At 42.1% G+C, this 23,806-nt stretch overlaps 1 protein-coding gene across 10 annotated transcripts in view; it reads right to left on the bottom strand.

The window, feature by feature from the left end:
- Window positions 1–23,397, bottom strand: part of APBB2 (amyloid beta precursor protein binding family B member 2) — a 182,356-nt gene extending 158,959 nt beyond the window's left edge. For 9 of the 10 annotated variants that reach the window (XM_017825378.1, XM_017825610.1, XM_017825451.1 and 6 more), the window contains exon 1: window positions 23,236–23,336. The gene's annotated coding sequence lies outside the window, so the exon portion shown is untranslated. The other variant, XM_017824818.1, reaches the window with a different exon arrangement.
- Window positions 23,398–23,806: the final 409 nt, after the last annotated feature.

Raw genomic sequence — 23,806 nt, 5'->3', positions numbered from 1 at the left:
CTCCACTGAGGTGCCTTTTTAGACCTCTCCAGAAATAGTCTGCTCTCTCCATTATACTGGGATGAAAGTCCCCCTTACATAGCAACTCTGCACGTAAAGTCGAGGGAACTGGAACCACTAACTCCCTTGCACAAAGATGCTCAGAGCTCAACCTCCCAGAGGAAATCCCCAGCCATGAGGCCGCTTCTTCTGCACATGCTAAGAGCCATGTTGTGCAGACACAAGCCATGTCCCTTCAGACACAAGCCATGTTGTGCAGGCAGAGCTTCATCAGAAAAGGTTAGGAGGCAGAGATTTCGTTTCGTGTTGGTATAAAATGTGTATTGACCCAGGAAGTTAAAACCAGATTATTTTTCACAACTATTCTTTCCAGTACACTTTGCTCAATGAAAAGAAAACTAAAATCTAGAGGAGCTGTTGTATTTATTAATCTCTGCAGACTCACTGCAATCATAATTGGGCAGGCTAACTGTTCAGAAGATTACGCCAGTGATTCAATTGCACTGAAATACAAATAAAGATATCTGCATAAAGAGGGCTGCAAAGTACTAAAAATAAAGACCTAATTAAGTTACACATTTGTGCATCATTGCCCTTTTTATTAGAGTTTGGAAACTGAAGGCAAGATACTATTATATATCATGTACTATTATTCACATAAGTGCCTAAATTACAGAGTTTTGGGAGATACTAGTTATGTGCTTATTAAAAAGTCATTTAATTCATCATATAATACACAGGCTTCTTTCAAGACTGAAATGGGAAACATGAAAGCAACATCTGAATAGCAAGCCTCAATCAGAAATTATTTCTGCTGCCATAACAACAGATATTCCCTCGAGATTTTCGTTTTCCCTCTCACATTGAGCACAGCAGGGGCTGGAGGAGAGTTTCTGAACCCTAATTCATGTTCTTCACATTTACCTTTAAAAAAAAAAAAAAGAAGTGTGCTGAGTACAAACTGTGACAGGAGTTCACAACTCCTCATAAAGCTGTGTAAAGGTGTTGATACCATGTAAGTACAAAGTTAAAGGACCTGAATAAATCAGGTTTAGACTGAATGGTTAGACCAGAGGCTCTTGGGGTGCAAGGAGGAGGTAAACATCTGCACTGGATAGAGCAGAGATACAGAAGCAGTTATTTTGGAAACAGAGGACATCCTCGAATGTGCAAAGAGTGATTAGATGTAGAGATACAACCCAGTTAGCCTTCGTAGCAGATATGATGGAAGCCTTGGCCCAGCTTGCTCACACACAGATGAAGTTGCTGAGTAGCTGCCTCTTAATGAAGCCCGGCTGATGTTTCACACCCAGGTATCACTTTTTGGTGGGCCCCCTGGTGGTCTAGTGGTTAGGATGCAGCACTCTCACCACCGCAGCCCAGGTTCGATTCCCGGTCAGGGGACTTCCCCGGGCAGATGGAGCTCGTCAGCCCTGTAAGGCAATCCATCTAAGAGAAGGTCACTCTAAACAAATCTACATCTTGAGGACCTCGCTGCCACTGTCCAAGCTTGCTCGGCTCCGGCAGATGAACCTCAGGATTAAAGGGTGGGCTCAGTTCAGCGCACACTGGGTCTCACCAAAAAAATCCACTGCGCAGGCTGGAAGGGTTAATGACCTTTCCCAAATCTTCGCTCGCGAAGACTGGCCATGATTTGATGATGATCGCTTTTTGGTTTTCTTCTTGTCCTTCTCCCCTTGTGCCTAATTGATTACAAGCTTGGCTAGCACTGGAATTTGTTCAGCTTCACAGTTAGCTGTCAGCCCCCAGCTAGGGTGGCAGCATCCCACCAGACCCTTCTCCAGCAGGGGAATGGGGACAGGGAGTGATGCCAGACCACAAAGGGCACTCCAGGGCAGCTGACCTCTGGCCCTCTGGAATCAGCTGCTCTTCAATAAAGTTCCTCCCACCCTGTGAACACTAACTTCAAAACCCCACATTCAGGGTTTAATAAGCTTAGCTATTCAGAAGCCATTTAACATCAGAAATGGCTTTCTAAGCACTCCCTCCCTTCTCCCTCAAAGGATTTCATGAAGCATCAGGGAGACAAAAGAAAACTTCCTCTCAGAATTTTAATATAAATATATATTTGAAACAGGCTTAAATATTTTAAAGAATTTCTAAACTGCAGTTTGTTTCATGTGAAGTGATTCAAGTGTCTTTATCACAGAAACCACAGCTGTTAAAAGTGTCTGATAGTACTTTTTTCATCTCATTGTTATTCCTCCACCAACCACGGTGTATCTTTCATTTTAACAGTCAATATTAATTTATACAACTTCTACTTGAGTAAAGAAGCCTATTACCATCCTCATGTCAGAGATGGATAAACTGCAAGTGCCCCAACACTGCACAACATCGAAGTCACAAAAGCAACATCTTTCCCGAATAGATCTTTGAACCATACAGCATGCACAGAATGCACATCCTCAGTTAGAAACACCAAGCAGAACATAGTCCTCCTTCCACAACTAGCTTTTACAACTAAGGATGCCACACACTGTTTTTATAATGGTAAGAGTTACAGTGCAAGTTACAGTGCAGCTGATTCCAGTGAGATGCATATTATTCCTCCTTTGACTTCTGCAAATATTCTTTTCGTTTTCCCTCAGTGACGTGGGCTTGAAACTCTTGAAAAAGAGCATGAACCTACAACTACACACTACATTTAGTCTGAATGGGGTCTGTGAAGGTTTTCAAGTCAGATTTCTTTTGGATTCAACAACTAGCTCTTGGAAGAGCTAACAGCAGCACCTTCTTGTATCCTTGCAGATGGGATGGCTGTACTTACAGTTAATCCCAAAACCTTCACTTTATAACCTCCCCAAGCTTCTCTGCCTTAAATCTGCAGAAGCCTGGGGAGTCTAGAAAGAAATGGAATAGAAAATAAATAAAATTGAATGGAAATTTTTAGCCTTGTGTTTTGACCAGTCTTACTCTAAGTTCATACAAAATTAAGAGTGCAGTTTTCAAGGCACAAAAAGACCCCACAGTATAAAAAAATAATAAAAAAGAACCTTTACATTAAAGAAGGAGTTGGAACAGAATACCTCAATATGAATGCTTTTAAAGAGCTGAACGGGAAGTTCATGAAAAGCAATTCTTAGCTATGAACACTTCGTGGGTTTCATTTAAATGTACTGACATAAATGACAACTTCGACCAAACTTCTAACTGCACGTATTTCATGCTATCAGGTAACTTCAGCAAAGTCTCTTTTTATTCAAGAACACCCAGAAACTTAAATTTTAAAGAAAGTCTCCTGATTCCAACTTAAAGAACCCCCACTCAGCACCAGGGAAAACTTCCCCGTTACAGTGCAGCCTCTTGTGTTTTACCATTGAGATGGTGGGCTTTCCCCACCATGGTTGAAGAGATCCCTGCTGGGAGAAATGGATGATGAAACGTATAAGTAGCATCAGTCAGGGTCTAGATACAGACTTTCTATGCAAGCCTTTCTGGTTTCCATGCAATGGTAAGGTCAGATTGATAAAAGGTGTTGAAATTCAGCTAAAGGCACTCTGGAAAAACAAAACACCGCAGCAACGGGAGTCACAAACCCTGCAAGGAGCATAATGCCCATCGTAAAACATGGCTGTCCTGACTAGGTAAAAGACAAATGCTCCCAAGCACATGCTATTCAAAGGCTGTGACAGCTTAGGCTGCCAGGCTGCTAATTCTTGCTGGTTTTAAGTTCTTAAACAATCTGTTGACTAGTATTCCAAGGAGAAACAGACTGGCACTGACTCGAAGCCTTTTCTTCTCTTACTAATCTATAATAAAAGAAGAGCTGAGCTGCAAGAACAACCAGCCAGAGGAATCTCCCTTGTGCAAATTCCTGGATGTCACAGGATCCCTACAGGTATATCTACCATGATAGTTTCATGACCAAACACTAGCTTGCAGCTGGCACTCCTAACACCAGTGCTAATCCAGGTGGAGAAATTTCCCCACAGGCTATGGAAAGTAATGCCTTAAAGACATCTACATCTCAAATCTATGACTCTGTAACAAAGACAGATGCATATCTATTTTATTATCAACTGCACAACATTACTCTAGCCACATCTCTCCACTTTTCCCCCCAAAACACATTAGCACAGTTAAAAAATATTTAATATATGCAGGAATCCTTACATAAACTAGACGTTAGCACCTCCTAAATTCCCCAGCACTGCTAACGTAGACAGATCCCTCCATAATTAAGCACAATGTGGTTATGCACGAACTGAAGGCACGAACCTTCACAGCACAGATACACAACACTCATAACTCCTTTGTTCTGATGTACTGCAACACAAACCATCTTATTGGTCATTAAATACTATTTTTCCATATAATTTTAAATTGTTCCAAAATAAAGTGTTTTTCTAAATGTAATGCTTTCTCCTAACAACACTAAAAACAGCACTTGAGTTAGATTATGACCAGGGGGTCTTAATAGAGAATGAAGAGAATTTAACAGCAGCCTTTAATTATTTGCTTGGTGTAAGGGGGAAATCAGAACTTATCAGCCACACAGAACTTTCTCATCCATTTCAACTTGGGGGAAAAATTTGTACAGCAGGAAAGTGTTTGTTAATCTTTCTCTATATCTCTGGTCACACAGGTACACCAACAATGCTACTACAGGTTATCCATTGGGGAGGGAGGTGGTCTGCCCTAATTGCACTTAAAAGGTAGATCTGGACAGAAAATCCTCAAATAACACTGCAAGTTTACAACTGCCTTGTCAGGGAGCAAAACACAAAAAGGGAGAATGAGGAGAGATGTTTATGGCCCAACCCATCAGGGCAGAGTGAAATACCAAACAGCACATGTGCTTACAGATCCTCTGCTCTGTGCCACAGCTTCCTTGACTACTCTCATTTCATCATGTACAAAACCCATTAGTAACTGTCTGTTGCTGTGCTCCTGCCTTCAACACAAAGCCATGCATTTTCTGAACGCTGCTCCATATCAAATCCACCACAGTCAGTTAAGCGATTGGTGATCACTTTTGAGTCCAAACACAGCTACCCTACTTCACAATATATGCAGCCTGTTTCAGGAAGGAAAAAAAAAGGCAAAGTCAATAAATCTTTAACTTTGGTCAATTTTACTTTGTCTTTTGCAGCTGCTCTATAACAAGAATCATGCTTCATAGCAAGAATTAAGAGAATGTTTTCAACTTAAGAATTTCTCAATTTCCATATTTCACCAGTCTAATTCAAAGTCTAGTTCCCCCTCATCGGATAAATAGTTTCTCTTGGGTTTTGGATATATATCATTTTTTAAAAAGTACCAGCTGAACCATTAGGGCTAAAAGAATATCTCTGAAAAACAATATCCTGAAACTACAAAGGTCACACTGTCCTCCAAGGAAAGAGCATCAAAACCACGCTCCAACTTGGCTGGTCCTTAGACACTGTCAGCCCAAAGCCAAACCAATTCAGAGTCAGACACTGCAAGCAAAAGAGAAGCTGTCTCTGGCTTGTGCTCTTCAGGATGCAAATGACCCAATGTCAGGATACTGTAGTATTTGGGGAGGGAGAAGGCATTAATTCAAATGAACAAAGTGACATGCCTTTCAAACATGGTTCAGGACCCACTTATATCAGAGGGAAGTACTTCAGCCCATCTATTCCATTAGCACCAGTAGGCCAAAACCAAAGTTCTGCAGATGTTAAAGTACTGCCTAAAATACAAAAGCAGAGCAAAAGGAAACAGATATTGCTAAGGAAAATGGACAACATATTTTCCTGGCAGGCAAAAATGTTTTCCCAGAACATCAAAATCCCTATCGTAACTTATAACCATACCATTCAGATCCAAAGGTTTTTTAAGAATGTTGGAAACAACATCTTCAGAATTAAACATGCACAATGCCATATTTAAGCCTTGACCATGGGTGACCCAAAGTTAGTACTTCTCCTCACAGTCCATCTTCCAACAGGTTACTTAGAATTAACATACCATACATCAGAAACAAGGGTGGCAAATGCCTGCCATTAGAGAGGAAAAACTTATTTTCTACACTGTTCTTTGAGTCTTACACAGGACAGAGCTTACCACCTGAATACAAGGTTCACCAATGACTCTCTACATAATATCTCAAATTGCTGCCATGAAGATTTTAAAAACAGTAGAGTATTTAGGGAGACCAACCCTCATCCTTGCGCGAAGTTCTTCCTTGTCAACCTTACAGAGATGCCTTGATTTGCTCTGCAGGTCTGCAAAGAACAAGAACAGACACATTTTCATAGGATGGAGACAGAATAGGCAGCCCCTAACTTAAATATCACAGAGTAGGGAAGGCTGGTAGAAAGAAACTTCTAACACTGCTCCTAGGACTGCTTGTCCTTCTCCAGAACTATGTTCAAAGACATAATCACTTACACCCAGTAGGGCTACATTGACATTCAAAAAAAAAAAAAATCAGGGAGGGGAGATTCTGTTTGGTACTTTTAAGACAGACAACTCTAAAATACAAACTAAGCCCCAAATCTGGGGGGTTTCAGGCTACACACAACCTACCTATGAACTTTACAAATTCAGATAATGATAGTATTTAATAAATAGAAACATAGTATGTAACCTTCTGTATTTAATGTACTGTTATTATAATTACATATGCAGTCAAGTCCTTGCAGCAAGCAAAACCAAAACCCTGCAGCAACTTTTGGAATTCACCTTCTGGTAAGATCCAAGCAGCCAAATAGGAAACTGAAACCACAGTCTGGGAAACTGTATAGCCACAAGCAGTCAAAAGCCTAGGAACTATATAGCACTTTTCCTTTTTCCCAGACTGAGCAAGCCAGTCCAGTAATCCTTTGTACCACTTCCAAAGACAGTTAGCAAAGTCATGCTTTAATTAGCTTCTCCAGAGCTATGAGCACAAGGAAGAGTACTGTACAACTTCAGAAATAAAAAGTGTGATAAAAAAAGGCAAATAGATGCAGAGCTGGAAAAGCGACAGGGAAAGACCAGATAAAGCAAGAGACATGAAATCCCAAAGCATGTCCTCCCAAAATGCTGGGTATTATGTGGGGTGAAGCCAATGTTCATGCTCAGAACAAAGAGCCTTCTCATACCGAACAGGATTTAAAATTATCTTTCTCATTTCTCATTATCGAAACGATTCATTTCATCCCAGACAAGACCTCTACAGTACACGGTATAATGGCTTGATATACCTACATGTCTGCAACATCTCGTTTAATACCAGCAAGATTAATGCATCTTTTGAGCATTTCTAACTTCTGGTTGACAAATTTTTTGTGGCAATATCCCACCCCTAGTCTTTCCCCAGCCTAGGGGTCTCCTTAGCTCTTCTATTATTTCCCCTCTAGCACAATCCTTAACTGCTTTGTAACTCTAACAACTGTCATAATAAATGTTTTACTGAAGACCAGATAAAATAAAAATATGTCTCTTAACTCATATTTTAAGGTAGGGAAAAGAAAAGAAAAGAAAGAGTAATTTACTCTGGCATAGTCTACCAACAGATTAATTTATGCTGCATTTTGTTCCATTTTCCATTCAAGGTTTAGCTGTTTTTTTTCCTTTAATATCTGTTTTAAAACTTAACATATCAAAAGACTGACTGTTTCTTCTGTAAACATACACTGTGCTTCAAACACATCAGGGCTGTTACCATTTAGAAAAATAAATAACTTGTACACATATTTATATTCTATTAGAACTAAATGAAGAAATACGCAAAGAATGAAAACACAATACTTCACTGCTTAGAGCAGAAGTTCAAAAAAAACCCAACAAAACACCTACAAACCCCTGAAGTTCTCTTTCAGGGAGCCTACAGAAAGGAGGAGAGAGACTTTTTACAAGAGCATGTAGTAGCAAGAAAAGGGGAAATGGCTTCAAACCAAAAGTGAGTAGGTTTAGAGCAGATACTATGAAGAAATTCTTTACTGTGAGGGTGGTGAGGCCCTGGCACAGGTTACCCAGAGAAGTTGTGGATGCCCCTTCCCTGGAAGTGTTCAAGGCCAGATTGGATGGGGCTCTGAGCAACCTGGTCTAGTGAAAGGTGTCCCCGCCCATGACAGGGAGTTGGAACAAGATGATCTTTAAGGTTCCTTCCAACCCAAGCTTCTGTTTCACTTACTCCAAGAAGTAGGAGTCTGCTGAGAAAGAGAAATTCAAAGTTTGTGTTTTCCTCTCAGTAGGAAAAATCACCTCAAGAAAACCCACATTTTCCTTAACAAAATATACCTATTAATTTCTGTTCTTCATACAGTACCTAATATAGAGCAATGCCATTACTATCTCTGTAACCACCAGTACCCACCAACACTGGAAATTAGTCAAGCAACTAATTGCAGGCAAGCACAATTGTGCCACAGGTCTTGAGAGGAGGTGTTAAGTTGCTCCATGCTGGAGAAGGGACACATGAGACCTTCCAGCTCAGTTGGCAGCACACAGCGCTCTTCCTCAGCAATCCTACACTGCTGTACCAAGATAACAAGTATATGTTTGAACAAAGGGGTCACTGACATGAAATTAACCCACCAAATTTCAACCAATTTTAATATCTGAGAGCATGAGAATGAATTTGTCGGAGTAAAGTTCTATTGGTTACATATTGCAAAATTAATTGGAGCAGCAATTAATGCTCTGTATGCTGAAGAATTATATATACATGCCAGTCTTAACAGCAGTCACTCAAATATTCATAGAAAAAAATCCCAACTACTATTCTCACTACACCTTCCTGGATGCACAGGCAGCGTGTAACATCCCTTTCATAGCACTCAGCAGCACACACAGCACTCAGCAGCACACGCGTAATTAAAACATCAGAGTTCCCTACTAATAATAATATGGTCCCACATCTGATGGCTGGCTGCAGCCTAACAAAACAGAAAAGCAATTCATGATTTACACAAGACCAAGATGGAGATTAAAAGTAAGATTTATCTCCTCTAGAGAAAGACAGAAGAACCTAAATGATTATGATTACCAATGACTATTCAGGCAAACAGATCACCTGTGATAAAAGCAACCAGGAAGTGTCTGGCATACCGTCATCACTCCTAGCTCTTATTTTTATTCTACAAAAAAAAATTAAAAAAGAATTAACTAGTGGCTTTTGTATCACCGGTGGCCCTACTCAGAAAATTAAAATGGTAATTATTCCTCCTTTTAAAAAACATTCTTTTTTTTCTTGTAATACCTTTTTCTGCCCTTAGAATATGGGCCAGCAGTTGATTATCATCTCACAAGAGTAAAGTTCAAAACATGCCGCTTGTCTGAGTGGTGGCATCAACAGGCCTCCTCTGGCAACACAATCATTGCTAACATGCAACTTGCATCTGAAGTTTGCAGTTCAAAAAATTAATACAGTTTAAGAAACTCATGTATCACAACCAGTATTTTGGGGAGACATTCCCTGTCATGTTGCCTCTTTTTTGTACATGTCATGCAAGGCTTCCTCAGAAATAAAGCCAGCCTTGTTCTCACCTGAGGGAGGACACCTCCTCACCAGCAAGTGGCATAACTTCATCTGGGAGGTAGAGGAATCAGCCTAAAATCATTCATCGGCTGCCCTGTGATAGTATGAGGTACCTTCAAGAGAAGAGAGAGCAGTGGACATGAGGCAGACATCTGGGCAGCTCTCACTTAGCTGTATTCCTAAACCCATTTCTGTATTTCTCCAGTTCTGCATATTGCTTGGTCCCCATAAGTTTTTATTATTGTAGATCCCACCTCTTGAAGCAACCTAACCTGCTACAATACACTGTGGAAGCAATGAAGCTTTCTTCAGGGATAGCATGAGGACAGTGAAAACCCCACCAGTGTGACAGGACCTAAACACAGCATCTACCTACACAATTTCATTCAGAATGCGAGAAAAGAGATAAGAATTGCTGTTCTCCCTTTTCCCCTTCCACAGTGTCCTGTGATTCATTTCTGAAGACAAAAGTTCTCATTTCTAATATACATTAAATGTTTGTGCTTGTCTGACTAGATGTGGAAAGGAAAGCATAAAAAGAGTAACTGGGTCAAGGGAGCAATTATCAAGTTATATTAACATGGAGAAATCCATGTGACACCAGGAAAACCAGAAGATCTAAAAATTCCTGTTGGTATGCCATTTCTTAACTTTGTACTTAAAGCATCTAATTAAAAGCTGCCAACCTCATTCTAACATTATAAATACTTTGCTTTTATTTTTTAAGATAAAGGTTTTACAAAAAAGGTGTTTTTCAACACAGAAATTCTTATACCATGGAAAAGCGATGAGCAAAGGAAGGAAATGAGCATATAAAAGCCTCCTAAGACTACTCCACTTCAGAAGCAATAAGCAAATTTTCTGATCTTGATCCTGACAATGAGCTGCCATTCTACAGTAAGCTCAATTTCTGAAGCCACCTCTGGTGCCTCTTAAGATAACAGCACTAGAGTTAGACTTCCCAATAGACCTACCTTTTTTTTTTTAAATACCTGCACCCAACAGAGCAGGTATTTAAACCAGTATAAACCCCACACTGTTATTTTACTACGGTGCTTTGCCTCTTTCAGACACTTAGTAAAACCAGTCTGCTCCAGCTGCATTATTCTCACCTTGTCAAATTGTGAGGTTCTCTGCAATTGAAAATCCTTTAATGGAACTGTTTTGCTTCAAGTTGAAGCACTTTATTAAGTTTAAAATATTGTGTTGCTTTCTAGTTATGGCTAACAGCTATGAAAACATCCATTTCAAAAGTAAGAAATAATTTCACTATTTTCCATATGGTGTGCAGATACAATCTGAGGTAAGAAAATATTAGCCTCCACAAGAGCCAACCATTCATGTGTACATTGCTGTTTCAAAGAAAAGTTTCTTTCACCCACAGCTTTTGAGAGAGGCAGAAACAGGGCTTATCAATGAGCTTGTCACATTCAACTTACAAACCCTTGGAAAACACTAGTTTTTAATAATTCATTTTTACCTACCACCTGTGGCCACTTGACAAGCTTTGCACAGGGTCTCTCATGGCCTTTTTAAACTCCCTGTTGTGCCATGAAAGCATTTGAATCAGCTTCTGAATTAGAGATAATAAAAGCTATAGACACTATTGCATTAGGAATAGCCAAGAAAATGCAAAGAACGTAGCTTATGTGTAAAATTCCTAGACACAAACTTCACTTTCTGCAAAACAAAACAAAACACATTTATTCTCCAATTTGAGTATTTTGAATCTTTCAGGAAAAACCCTGGCCTGTGCTTGAAACAGACAAGGGAAGGAAAGAAAGAAACCTAGAAAACACCTTTAAATGGGTTTATACTGTACTTAGTACAGACTATGGCTCCCCACTGCTCCATTGAGGAGGTTTATATGGAGGTTAGTGCCTAACTCCATGCAAGTGATTTAGGTTTATTTTACTGCTGCATTTTGTAGCTGATTTCATCATCTAGCTCCTTTGAGTAATTAAAATTCCTCTTCATCTATTTATGTACTAGTTCCTGCCTCCATCTGAACCCTCTGGCAGGTGCCTTTCCTGAGCCAGCCCTTAGGAGCATCAGTATCTTTATTATGGAATTGCAGAGTATACACATCACTCTCCTTAGAACATCTCCTCTGTTAGTTTTAAAAATCTATGCAAATTCAGCTTAATTCTCTACCATGATGGACATGCTACAGGATTGAAGACCTCCTTTCAAGATCACCTTCTGCAAGGAGGATTCACATCCTGCCATAACAGCACATTGCATTTACCCATGCCAAAAACATTTGCTTGCAATCTCAGCTCAAAGAGCAACCCCAGAATGCGGAAAGCCCAGTACCATGCTTGAACACTGGCTGCTTGAGGAAGTTCTCAAGTATTGGCACTCAGCAGCAGGGCAAACTCAGGATGTACTAATACCATGTGCCAGGCAAGAACGCTCTATGAGAGCCTGAGGCCACTGTGCAAAAAGTATCCACCCCATTACTTTGGGAGAACTAATGACACCAGTTCAAACATCAGCAACCTGTGAATTTTCCATCCCTATACCACAGCAAAAATAGTACAGGCAGTAGAAGCTAAAGCCTAACACTAGTTTGGTTTGCAGTTGGATCAGCATCTCCTAAATCAGCCCCACAATGTCCAGTTTTGGTTTTACAGCTGGAATGTTGTGTGGGCTAGCAGTCTTATTTTAAACTCTTGCACACGTGTTACTTAACCCACAGATTTAAAACATCCTTGGGACTTACAGAGATGAACCTTAACAGCTTCCTGGGAGTAACAGGATTTATTGGGCCAAAAATTAAGGGGTTACAAGCTCAAACTTCTGATTTATAGCAGAAGCGCAAATTTCTTAATTTAAGTCCCACTGCAAGCTGGGATACTGTCAACCAGATCAAATGCTATTTTTTCCAGCTCTATATTTACACTTCAAGGATTATGTAGAAGCACAAAGAAAAAGCAAAGAAACCAGCTAAATGCCTCAATGTGAACCTTTTGGGGAAGGTTCAGAGAAGTCTTGGTTATACGTCTTCAAACAGGTCTCCAAAGCAGTATAAATCTAGACATCCATCAGAACTCAAAGAAGGAGGATCCAAGCTTTAAATTTAGGAAAACAATCGTTTTACCTTGCATATGCACAAGAACTTGAGAAAGCATTGTGAGGAAGGCAGGTTTCTCTTCTGCTGTGGAAAGAGGCGCAGCTGAAGAATTTCAGCCGCACCCATGCAAAATTAGATATTTATTTTGGATAAATCCCACAAAATGTTTTCCGTCCAGCTAGCACTCCTACCTGCTGGTTTAGCAGCAGCAGACCAAGGCACTGTGCTGCAGGATGGCAGGCAGCCAGCCGCCAACTCCCGTTTCTCTCCAGAGACTGGCAGGGTAGACTGCTCAGTAAAGCCTCTGGATTACTGCAAAGCAAGGACAGAGGCAGCTCTCATCTGCTGTGTCTCTGGGGCTACAAGGGTCACCAGAGCCACTGCTACCAGAGAGACACTTTCATACAATTCTTACCAGCAAGGTCTGTCACAAATTTAGGGATGCACCTGACCATATCCTGCCTGTCAGCTGTTCTCATCCCTGCAACACATGCACACAAGGTGGAAAGCAGGGAGAAGAATGAGCATCACCTCCTGACTTGCTGGTAGGACCAGGCAGGCACTGAGGGACTCCCCTTTTTTTCTGCCTAAAAATGAGTAAGTAAAACCACATCACATCACTGTATCTGTTGCTACATACTGGCTGTCCAAAACCAGAGAGTGGAGACTGTATTTCAGAACCAGCATGCAGTAGTGCTGGCTGATTTCTAGTCCAAAGCAAGATAGGAAACAACGGAAACATGACTCCCACCTGAGGTAAAAACCTTTAACAGTGTTCTGAGGGTCCCATCACTTCAGGACATCCTTGGCATTAAGCCTCATTGACATCCCTCAGAGCCTCCCAATCACCTCTCTTGATCCCCCTTCCCCACACAGACCTATCACTCAGAATATCTGAATTTTCTGTGGTCTGCCTTTAGAGTTACACCTCAGTACAAGGGCATCAAAGTATTGACATGCTGTTAGGCTACAAAGACAAATTTCCCACTGAACCCTTAAGCAATTTCCCCGGCAAACAGCACCATCTTTATCACATAAGGACATATCTATAATGGTTTTCAAAAAAGAATTATTGGTCCCTAAACACTCATATGCCTCTACCAGAGAGCTTCCTACACTTTGACATATATAAGACCATTGCGTTTACCCACGTTTAAATCCATACTTGCAAAGGGAAATATACAGGATATTTTATGGGAAAAGTTTATACATGCCAATGCTAATGTAACAGCATGCAAAGATTATAAAAATAAGGTTAAAACACACTCATATAGTAAAGCATGGTTTGCTAGCAGCTCTTGCACACTCTTAAATAATAGCACGTTTAAAGCAACACTGCTTTGTGTTTTTTCAATATCCTTGAGTAGTCATCTTACCAGCCTACAAAGTTATCTAACAATAGGTCTGATTTCAAACATTTCCAAGAAGCAAACATCAAATAATTAGAAACATGTTTCTTTTTTAATGCTTCTCTGTTCAAATACGCAAGTGTCCTCAAACATTTTTCCTAAATTTGAGAACTTTTTCAAGATAACAAATGTAGAACTTCTCAAAAAAAACCCAAAAAATCCTGTTTGTCTGAGTACATGCATCTTTTCTTATACAGCTGTGTTACTTAAACGACTCCCTTCACTGATGGTTCTCATGTTGTTTGACTGTTTTCTTAAACTGTAGCAGAACACTTTGCTATTATTCTACTTCTGTTTAAAAAATATACCCTACCTGTAAAATTGGGGGAGGGAGGAAAGAAGAAAAAAAAAAAAGGCAAGCAGGCTCCCACAGGACTCTAAAAATATGAGTTATTTCCCAAGCAAGCAATTCTCGCTATCTTTCAGATTCAAGTGAAATTACCTTTATAACCTTCCCCTTTCCTTTTACCTATCAGTATATGTTCCATTTCTGTTGTATTTTTAAGCTGACTTTTACATCTATACTTTTGGGAGAAGATAATATCAGAGTAAAATTTAATTTCTTAAAAGGCAATTTTTTTTTTAACATTTCAGTTTCTTCTAGAAGTCCCAAAACATAGTAAGAATTTAACAGTAACTAATGGAGGATATGATACCATACTGTCAGCCAAGATAACACAAAATAAGGGTGGGGTATTAGCATTTTACACAAGCACACACCCACCATACACACAGCTATCTCATGGAATTATGTATCATCAAGATGGGTTTTTAATCTATCAACATCTTTAATAGGCTTCAAAGTCTCCAGTTCCCCGGATACACCCTGCTCCCATTGCAGCGATGGGAGTGCTTGTGCTGCTTCATCCTTCCCTGGCCCTCCATGGCCAGCAGATCTGTCCAAGGGCAGGCCAGCTTCCTGCTCCACTTCCTCCACACCTGGGGCTAACACCCCTCTCCTGGACTGCAGCGCTCTCCTTCAGCAACAAGGGCAAAGCAATGCGGGACCATTATGGATGGTGCACACCGGTGCATGCAGGTCTCCGCTGTATGGCAGAGGAGACGGCACAGCTGCAGCGAGAAGGCAGGAAGGACCAGTGGTACTGTGTGGTTCCTCTACGAGCACTGCATTTCACTTTCCCAGCCACATCAGCTCCACGCCGCCCCTCTTCCTCCTCAGAAATCAGGTACCCACTCCATCACTGCAGCACTAGCCCCTCTCTATCCTACTGGCAGGCCATCTCCCCTCAAACTTTCCTGGTATGGCAACACAAACTCTGCCTGCTCTCCATTTCCTATATTTTCCAGCATCAGAGAAAAAAATGGCTTTATGAAGGAAAAATGACCACTTAAGCGTTTAAGAGGGAAGAAAAAACAGCAGGAAATTTTTGCATAGATTACTTTCATTGATTTGAAATACCTTACATCACTCTAGCAAAGGGAGTTACCAAAACTTAACTCTGTCCTAATACTTTTTACCTTGTTCCCCTTTCTGCTGACCAGCATCACTACATTGACTTAGCACACATCCAGGGCCAGCCATTCCACAGGAAAACACAAGTTTCCCATGACAAAACTGCCAGGACACCCCAAGCCTGCCACTCTATCTGGGTGCCTGGTCTGGTGGACCTAACAATCTTCCAGAGGTTTTATACCCAGATTGGTATCAAGGGAAAAAAAGCAAACATGGACATCCTGCATCTCCTGCTCATATAGGAGGCACGCAAGATGCTGACAAAACAAGGTCATCATGTAGTGCTGGAGGTTTCCTTAAGACCATATGTATCCCAAATACCCACGTTCCCTGTTGTATTTACTTCCAGATGAATCTTTCTTTAAGTTCATAGATTGTGCCCTATATGTACTTATCTTCAACTCATTTAAACAACTTAATTAAACTATCTTTCCATTATGCTGCATTTAAATCCTAATTTAATCTGACAAGTGCCAAGCTCTCCTTGGGAGGGCAATCCTCCTCCTTATTCCTCTTCCTTGCAGTTCCCTTTCATCTGTCATGCTGGTTCTCTTCGCAGCTTCCTCCATAGCTACACAATTCAATACGTTGCTAAGAAATACCTCTTCCTAACAATAATCCTCTTTGCAAATAGAATTAACAAGGCAAGTGTAAACACGAGAGCAATGAATTCGTTGTCATATTTACCCAAACTACTGCTTCCAGTTCCTTATAATGAAATTCTATATTAAATACATAGGATGGCTTAATGTCAATCTCCTCATTTTCTGAATTCTGCATCTGGCCAGTAAGCACCCTGCAGCATCTCCCTCCAACTCAGATGAGGAATTATAGTTACAAGGTTTCCAATAAAAGGCTTAACTAATTTGTGCCAATATTAGTCACACCAAATTACTGCCATTTAATAACTGTTTGGAGGGCTTTCTACCCCTTTCCTGCAAAGGAAAGACATGTTTGTACAACAGATAACAACAAAATACGTAAAGCTTATGGTAGTTTCTTCTGTTCAAACAAGTTAATTCATAAAGGTAGGGAACATTTAGTGCCTGCCAGTTTCCTTCCCTTTGGAATCTGTCCTTCACGCACAATAGTTACATTGGGAAAACTCCCTCCATAATCAGCTAGTAGACATAAGAAAAAAATCAGTTGTGACCGAGAGTACTGCATGAAGCATATTTTAGTACCAATATTAAACCCAAAGGGTATTTTTAAACACATAATCTACACTCGGAATCTGCAGAGGTAGTTTAGAAATGTTCCTTTTGGTGCAATTGAAAATTAAACTGTGTTTGCACTAAAGGGAAACAAAAAATAACCTCCAACAAAACAGCTAAACACACTACAAAACTGCTTAAAAGCATATCACAGCAAAGCATGACTAGCGCTTCCAGGAGGGTTTTCTCAAAGGCAGGCAGAATTGATGTTTGTCTGACAGAACACATTAACTGGGGTGCAACATAATCCAGCAAGGAAGACAAAGGAAAGAGTGAAAGGTTCCTGTTTTCTACAGAAAATAAGGACAGCCAAACAGTAATAAATCATTGAGTTACAACTCTACTTTGAGAGGACACCACAGAGATTTTAGCGGAGGTTAAATTGTGAAGTCCAACAGATTAAACTGTCAAATGTAAGTCTTCCAGGAGTTTGCTTAAAGTACTTTACGGCCGTAGCATTATTCATAACAAAACAAACCAGAATTACAAATGCTGGCTATATGGTATTGAGATCAGAAGCAAAACTTTGCATATTTTATTTTCTAGGAAACCTTCCTCTGTCACATATTATTACTTTCAATGCACTACTACTCAAGTTAGCAGTTTACATTCATGAATTCCTAGAGTAAACTGCATCTGACTTCATTCATCTGAGATCAGCGTTCAGCATCAAATGCAGCGCAGACTACTGATAAAGGCAGAAATTTGCATCCAGTTAATCATCCTAATTGTTATGCAGACCACTTTAAAAAGGGACTAATCAGTGTTGTACTCAGATGCAAGGTTTGTTCAGCAGTAAAAGTCGCCATCTAAATGCTCATACAAACAACACATTTTCAGGGGCAACTGAAACTCAGCGCATTTCAGCTAAAAAATGAGAATGGTTTTGACGCTGGGAGACAGAACTTTGAGATTGATCTTAGATCTCCAGGTAAATCGAGTTTCATCTTTCTAAAGCATAAAAAGCCCACCATACAAGGTCAACTCACTGTCCTGCAAGTGATGGAGGCCAAGTGTCCGCTGTCTTTGTCAGAGCAGACTCCTACATTCATTTCCAATTGCCTTGCTGCAGGGTCTGCCGTTATACCCTTGGCAATAGACTTCAGCAAGGAGGACCTCAGATGAGGCACAGATAAACAAGTGTTCATTAGCAATCTCAGGGCACTGTCTGCAATGCTTCCTTCAAATTCTTCTGACGGAGCTCTGCAACCTCACTCCTTGAAGTTTGAAACACTCCTTGAAGAAGGTGAATGGAAAAGTGGTAAAAGAGACAACAATCCCAGTAAGGTTCCAGGGGAATACAGAGCTGCAAAGACTAACACCTCTACTGGGATACTAATTAACTCAACTGATGCTAATGATAAAAAGAGAGTATTTGGTCATCTGGATAAACTGTCTATTGTACAAGACTCAGTACAGTTTGTACAGAGAGATAGCCTTTCCAAGTTCTTCAAAGGTGCCAAACGTGGACAAGGTACACCCACTCCTTCTGACCCATGTGAACTTCCAAAAGGACATCAACCATATCCCTTACCAAAAAACTGAAGGCTTTCTTGGGGAAATAAGGCAGACAGAAATAAGAAAAGGTCCTACGTGGGGAGATAGATGGCTGAAAAATAGAAAGAGGATAAGGGTAAGAGTAAACTGTCTCTTCTTTGAATGAACAGAAGTTACCAATGAAGTTTGGCAGAGACATATGCTCAGGCTTTGGTTGCTTGACACATTCATGTGAGACAAGGAAAGGAGGATGAACAGTGAGTCCAGGAAGTGTGATGATAAAAAAATGTATTATGGTAGAAAGGCCGGGATGCGAAGAATTGCACAATCTCCTCTGGGAGACTGAGTCAATAAGGGTGCAGAGGAAAGCTAATGCAAATAAACACAAGAAATGTAAGAAGATGCAGGTGGGAAAGACACGACCATGTCTCTACGTCACTGTGGGATTCCAAACTGACCGTACTCCTAAAAAACATCTTGACATTTCAGTTTCATAGATACAAGAAATTAACTCTCTAGCAAATCTCCAAAAAGCAAATCAAACATTACAAATCACTAAGAAAGAAACCAAAACATGGTTATTTCCCTGTATAGCCCCAAAGCTCACCTACATTTTGAAAACTGTATACAGCCCTGATCCTCCCATCCTAAAGTGACAAGTAGAACTAGGATCAACTCCTGGAAGAGGTTGCTCATGGTCCAGAATGGCTTCCAGACAAAGAATATCCGAGTAGGCAATTCTTCAGGCAGGTCAAAAGGCAACTTGATGAGGAAGACAGAGGCCTACAAAATCCTGAATGGCATAAGTACAGGATCACTAACCATCTCTGCCACAGAAGAGCTAAGAGTCACCACATGAAGGAAGCCAAGCAGAAGGAGGGAATTCCTTACACAGCCAGAAGCAGACCCACAGAGAAGCAGCACTCCTGGCCAAAGGCCATAGAGGCTGCAACAACATCCCAGGAGGCTGCAGACAGAGCAGATATGCATTTGGAACCAAAAATGTTTTGAAACAGGGAAAGTTTGCACCTAACTCTGGCAATGCCAAGCTGAGAACAGAGAGAGGTTCAGAGAGTATCTATAGAGGAGGTTTTGAATAAGGGCATCCTGTTCTTATTTTTCCTTGGATATCTGCTTACATGGAGAGGGGAAAAAAAAAGAAATGTTGCAGAAAACAACGAATTAAAAAGGGAGCAGGCTGAAGAAGTTAAAAAAAATTAGGAAACTAAAGCAGGACACCACACAGAGCATCCCAATAACACCCTCTGCTCCTTAAATCTCTGGGGACAGCATGGATTACTCCTCTGCCTGCACAAAGCCATACTGAGACAAGGAAAGAGAAACAGGCACAGAGCACAGAGGTGCCGAGATACTGGTCACTGAGTCTGGATCCCACCAGCCCACGGAGAGAGGCAGGAGGAGACTGACAAGAAGATCCCATTCCTTTGCAGGGTACCAGATAGGAAAGCTATAAATAAAAAAAAAAACACCTATAAGCTCAGGAAGAGGCTTTGGAGAAGCAAGAACAGGAACTGCAGCCTCATGCATTAGCTATACATGTCCCAAGGTCTCCTTCTCCCTGCAAAAGGGATGTGAGTCACAGAGTCAAAGAAGCACATCATAAATGTTCCCATTTCCACCTCTCCATTATTTTCTCACATTTGATTTCAGCAGGGAATAGATCAGCCTAAAGTATAAGTCAGCAAGAAAGAGCCCCTCATCCCTCCTGATGGCAAGAGACCCTTGCTTTGGCCCATAATAGTTGCTCTTTCATTTCTATACTTACTACATTTCTGAGAAGCAGTCGGGTACTGCTGCCAGTCACAGTACCCATTCTACAGCATCCACAGCTGGTTGTATTCCACGCTGCACACACGATATTTTTAGAATCAACTACAGACTTTACACAAGTTCAACTACTGCAACCACCATGCCAGATAACTCAGCTATTCTGCATGACAGCAAATTGAGACAAATCCCATGCACAACTAGCTCAACTAGACTTGTTTTCAAATTTGCTTTAACTTCATTTATTCCAGTCTTCCAGTCACAGCACAGCTTGGAGCACTGGTCTCAGTTCACAGCATCTGAGTCTGCTGTACAGCCCCCCAAGAACTGCTTTTTTATCTTTCTTGAGAGGATTTATGAATTACTTATATGGGAGGGAGGTTTGCTGCAGTTCATTTTTTAACCTGAAGGTTAGTAAGCTCAAGAAGCTCACACGCACAAACATACAGTCTTCTTTTGCACAGTTTTGATTTAAAGAAAAAGGATTTTCCACACAATTACATGCAGTTGTTATTACAACACATTATTTTGGGGGGGGGGGGAAACTAACATGCAAAACATTTCAGAAAGTCACCACTAAGCACACTGCAATCCTTTCTATGCAGCAATACAAACTGTAAAGCAAGCATTTTTATGCCAGTTTTGAATGTCAGATTTTAAAAATAAGAAACTCTAGCGCAGAAAATCTATGTTAACTCAGACATACGGAAAAGCTTTTCCTGAGTCACCAAGCCTTATTTCCTACTGCCACAGCCAAGCACACAATACAGACTTCCTCAGTATATCCTCAAGAGCCAGCTAAGGGGCTTGCTTCCATTTATCCCACTTGAAGGTAGTTCTAGAACCTCAGTCCATTTAGGGAAGAAACTGTGTAAATTCCTACTTAAGTTTATTCATGCCAGTTTATATCTATTTGTTCTCATGCCAACATTGTTCTTTAGCTTAAATAGCTCCTTGCCCTTTCTAGTGTTTATATCCCTGCTGTATTTGCAGACTGCAATCATATTCCCTCTAAGGCTTCATTTGCTAGGCTAAACAAGCTGGGCTTTCCTCATGTCCTACGGAATAGGAGGCATTTCTGTTCTCCAGCTTCAGTCTGCACCTGTCACACCCACAGCACAGGTGAGAGAACCTGTGCCTGGCACTCTCTAGGAGCTTGCACCCATCCCACCCCCCCTCCTGCCAGTGTCCTGGCCAAACACACTCTACCATTACCTTTACTTTCTCCACAGCAGCAAGGCAGCAGCAGCTTGATCCACAATGATCCAATGCACCCAGCACATGCCCTGCTCTACCACTCTCAGTAATGGATCTCCCTGCTTGCAGCAGGGAACAAAGGCAAGACTTTGTCTTCCACCAGCAAGTGGAATACATACGGTTTGCTTTCAGCACAGATGATTTGTTCAAGTGTGACCACACATCCTAGGTCAGAGCTTGCTATCTGCTGGAGATGTAATCAATTGATTGCTCACCACAACCTACCAACTACCAGGATTCATTTTAGTTTTTCACAATCTCTGCTAAAAAATTCTTACAGTAGGTAATCTGAAGTATTCAAATTCCCCTTCATCTAGCTCCTGAAGTAACCACTCTCTTCAGCTTAAACCCTGCAGCAGACCTTTCTAGGCTTCTCAGGCATTTCCTAAGGAAGTCACCATCCCTCCTGAGGAAGAGCACAGCACAGCCTACTCAACACCACACCAAAAATGACCAGTTTTGTCACTGGTTCCCAACTTAGTTGCAGAACTGAAAAACAAAAGAAATAGTACAGGTTTCCAAGTCATGCATTCCATTTCCCAGCAAATGATTCCCACAGTTGTAATCTACTGCTTAGACGACTCTCTTGCTGGGAAAGGCACATTCACTCATTCTGTTTCAGAGCCAAGAATCTTCCTCCTTGTTACTACCAAGTTACATATTCTTCCTAATACATGAAAAAATTATTCTTCATCCCAAAGAGTCCTCTCCAGATCTCAATTTCCCCTAGGAGGCAAAAAAAATCCCAAAAACACAAGCCAAAAAGTATTCCATCAAACACTCATTGCTGTAAAGTAAAGGAAGAACAAAAATACCCACATTCCATATGACTGTTCCAGGCAAAGAAATTAATCAGCCAAGATTTTGTCCCAAGGTCACCATAAGAGGATGTTTCTCCCTTTAAGTGCTAGGACATCTGCACACTTATTTTAACTAAATGCAATTATGCAGGTAGAAAATAGTTTTAAACACAAGGCAGACAACTCATTCAGTCTTTCAGAACATACTAGAGCATAAGATGGCAGGACGATGACATGTCAGATCTAGAATGAACTAGAGGAACACACAGCAAAGCTGCAGCAGCTCAGCAGCAACCCACACCTCAGCTTCTGGGGCAACACAGCAGACCTTTAGTGAAGCATTGAAACTTGCTGCAGATACTGTCATCCTGCACAACTGATTGCAGATACCATTTACCATGTACAGCTACCAACAGCATCCACAATGCAAAAAGCCTACAAGCCCATCACCACTTCAGGGTTGGGTTTTTTCCTTCATTTTAGTTATTTTGAGTTTAAAGCCAAGAACTACACTTGTCCTTCCCAGCAAGCAGAAGCTCACCCAAGAATTAAAAATCATTGCAAACAAGCAGGCAAAGCAACGAAGTACAAATACAAACCACTACACTTTCCATTTTATCTGTCTGAATTCACTCTCTCTCTAGCTGCAAGCAGAAGTAGCTCTGTCGCTGCCTTAGGACCCAAGCAAATTCGTGAGAACTTCCAAGTGGGATTCACGGAGTCCATGTTCTGTTCCAAGGACTGTATTTTTTTGCACGCTCCCATTTGCAACCCCGCGTGCAACCCTCGACTACGATTTAATCACAGAGCTGAACTCGCAAAAGCCCGTTCTAATAACAATAATAATTTTTAAAAGGTACTTCTACAGGCACTTTTGACACTTTTCAGGCTTTTTTACCGCACCACCATCAGCAGAACCAGACTGGCTGCCGCTGCTATTCGCCGCCCGCGGGCGCAGAGCCCACGCTCGCCCCAGGCTGGAGCCAGCTCTGCAGCAGCAGCGGCAGCACCGCAGCGCTCCTGCACGCCGGGGGAAGGCAGCGGACCGCCGGCCGTCCCCGGCCCCGCACCCTCGAGGCGGGGATGCGCCGGAATCGCCCCGGGCAAGGGCGACGGGACCCTCCCCCGGCCTCCTGCCCGCTCCCTCGGGCAGCGGGCCGGGGCGGCGGCACCGCGGGCGGCCGCGCACCGAGGGCTCCGCCGCGGGACACGCTGCGCTGCGCTGCCCGCCCTTCTTCCTCCCTCCCGGCCCGCCGCCGAGCGCACCTGCCCACCGCTCCGCTCCGCTCCGCCGCCCTCCCCGGAGGCGCCCGTAGCCGCTGCGGGATGCGGCCAGCCTTCCGGAAACGCTTCCCAGCCCGCTGCGCTTACCCAGGAAACGATTCCGGCCGCCGGCCGCCACCGCCCCTCCTCTCCCTCCGCCCCGGCCACCGCCCAAAGCCGCGGCCCGCAGGGAGCCGGCCGGGCGGGGCGAGGGCTGCGGAGCCGCGTTGTGTGTGTGCCCGTGCTCGCTGCCAGCCCCCGCTCCAGCCCCGCCTCACCCTCGCCGGACCTCGCGCCCGCCCCGGACTCCCGCCAGACCTCAGACTCGCGGTGTCTCGGCGGAGCAGCACTGGGGGTTCTTAGTCAACAGCTCACTGGCAGCCTCCAGAGCAGATGTCCTTCTGTGAAGGAGTAGGGATTGTGTGTGAGGCAGGTTTATCACTGAAAAAAAAAAAGAAAAAAAATCGTTTTTTCTCCTTAGGGGAAAAGAAGGGTCTGGCTTATGCTTGGCAAATGTAGTAATGCCCATATCAAGATGAGACAGTGGCAATTACGCTCCCAAAATGCCACCTGC

Source organism: Lepidothrix coronata, unplaced genomic scaffold (genome assembly GCF_001604755.1).
Source record: "Lepidothrix coronata isolate B3197 unplaced genomic scaffold, Lepidothrix_coronata-1.0 Scaffold0, whole genome shotgun sequence".
NCBI lineage: Eukaryota > Metazoa > Chordata > Aves > Passeriformes > Pipridae > Lepidothrix > Lepidothrix coronata.
This window is presented reverse-complemented; position numbering and strand designations above follow the sequence as displayed.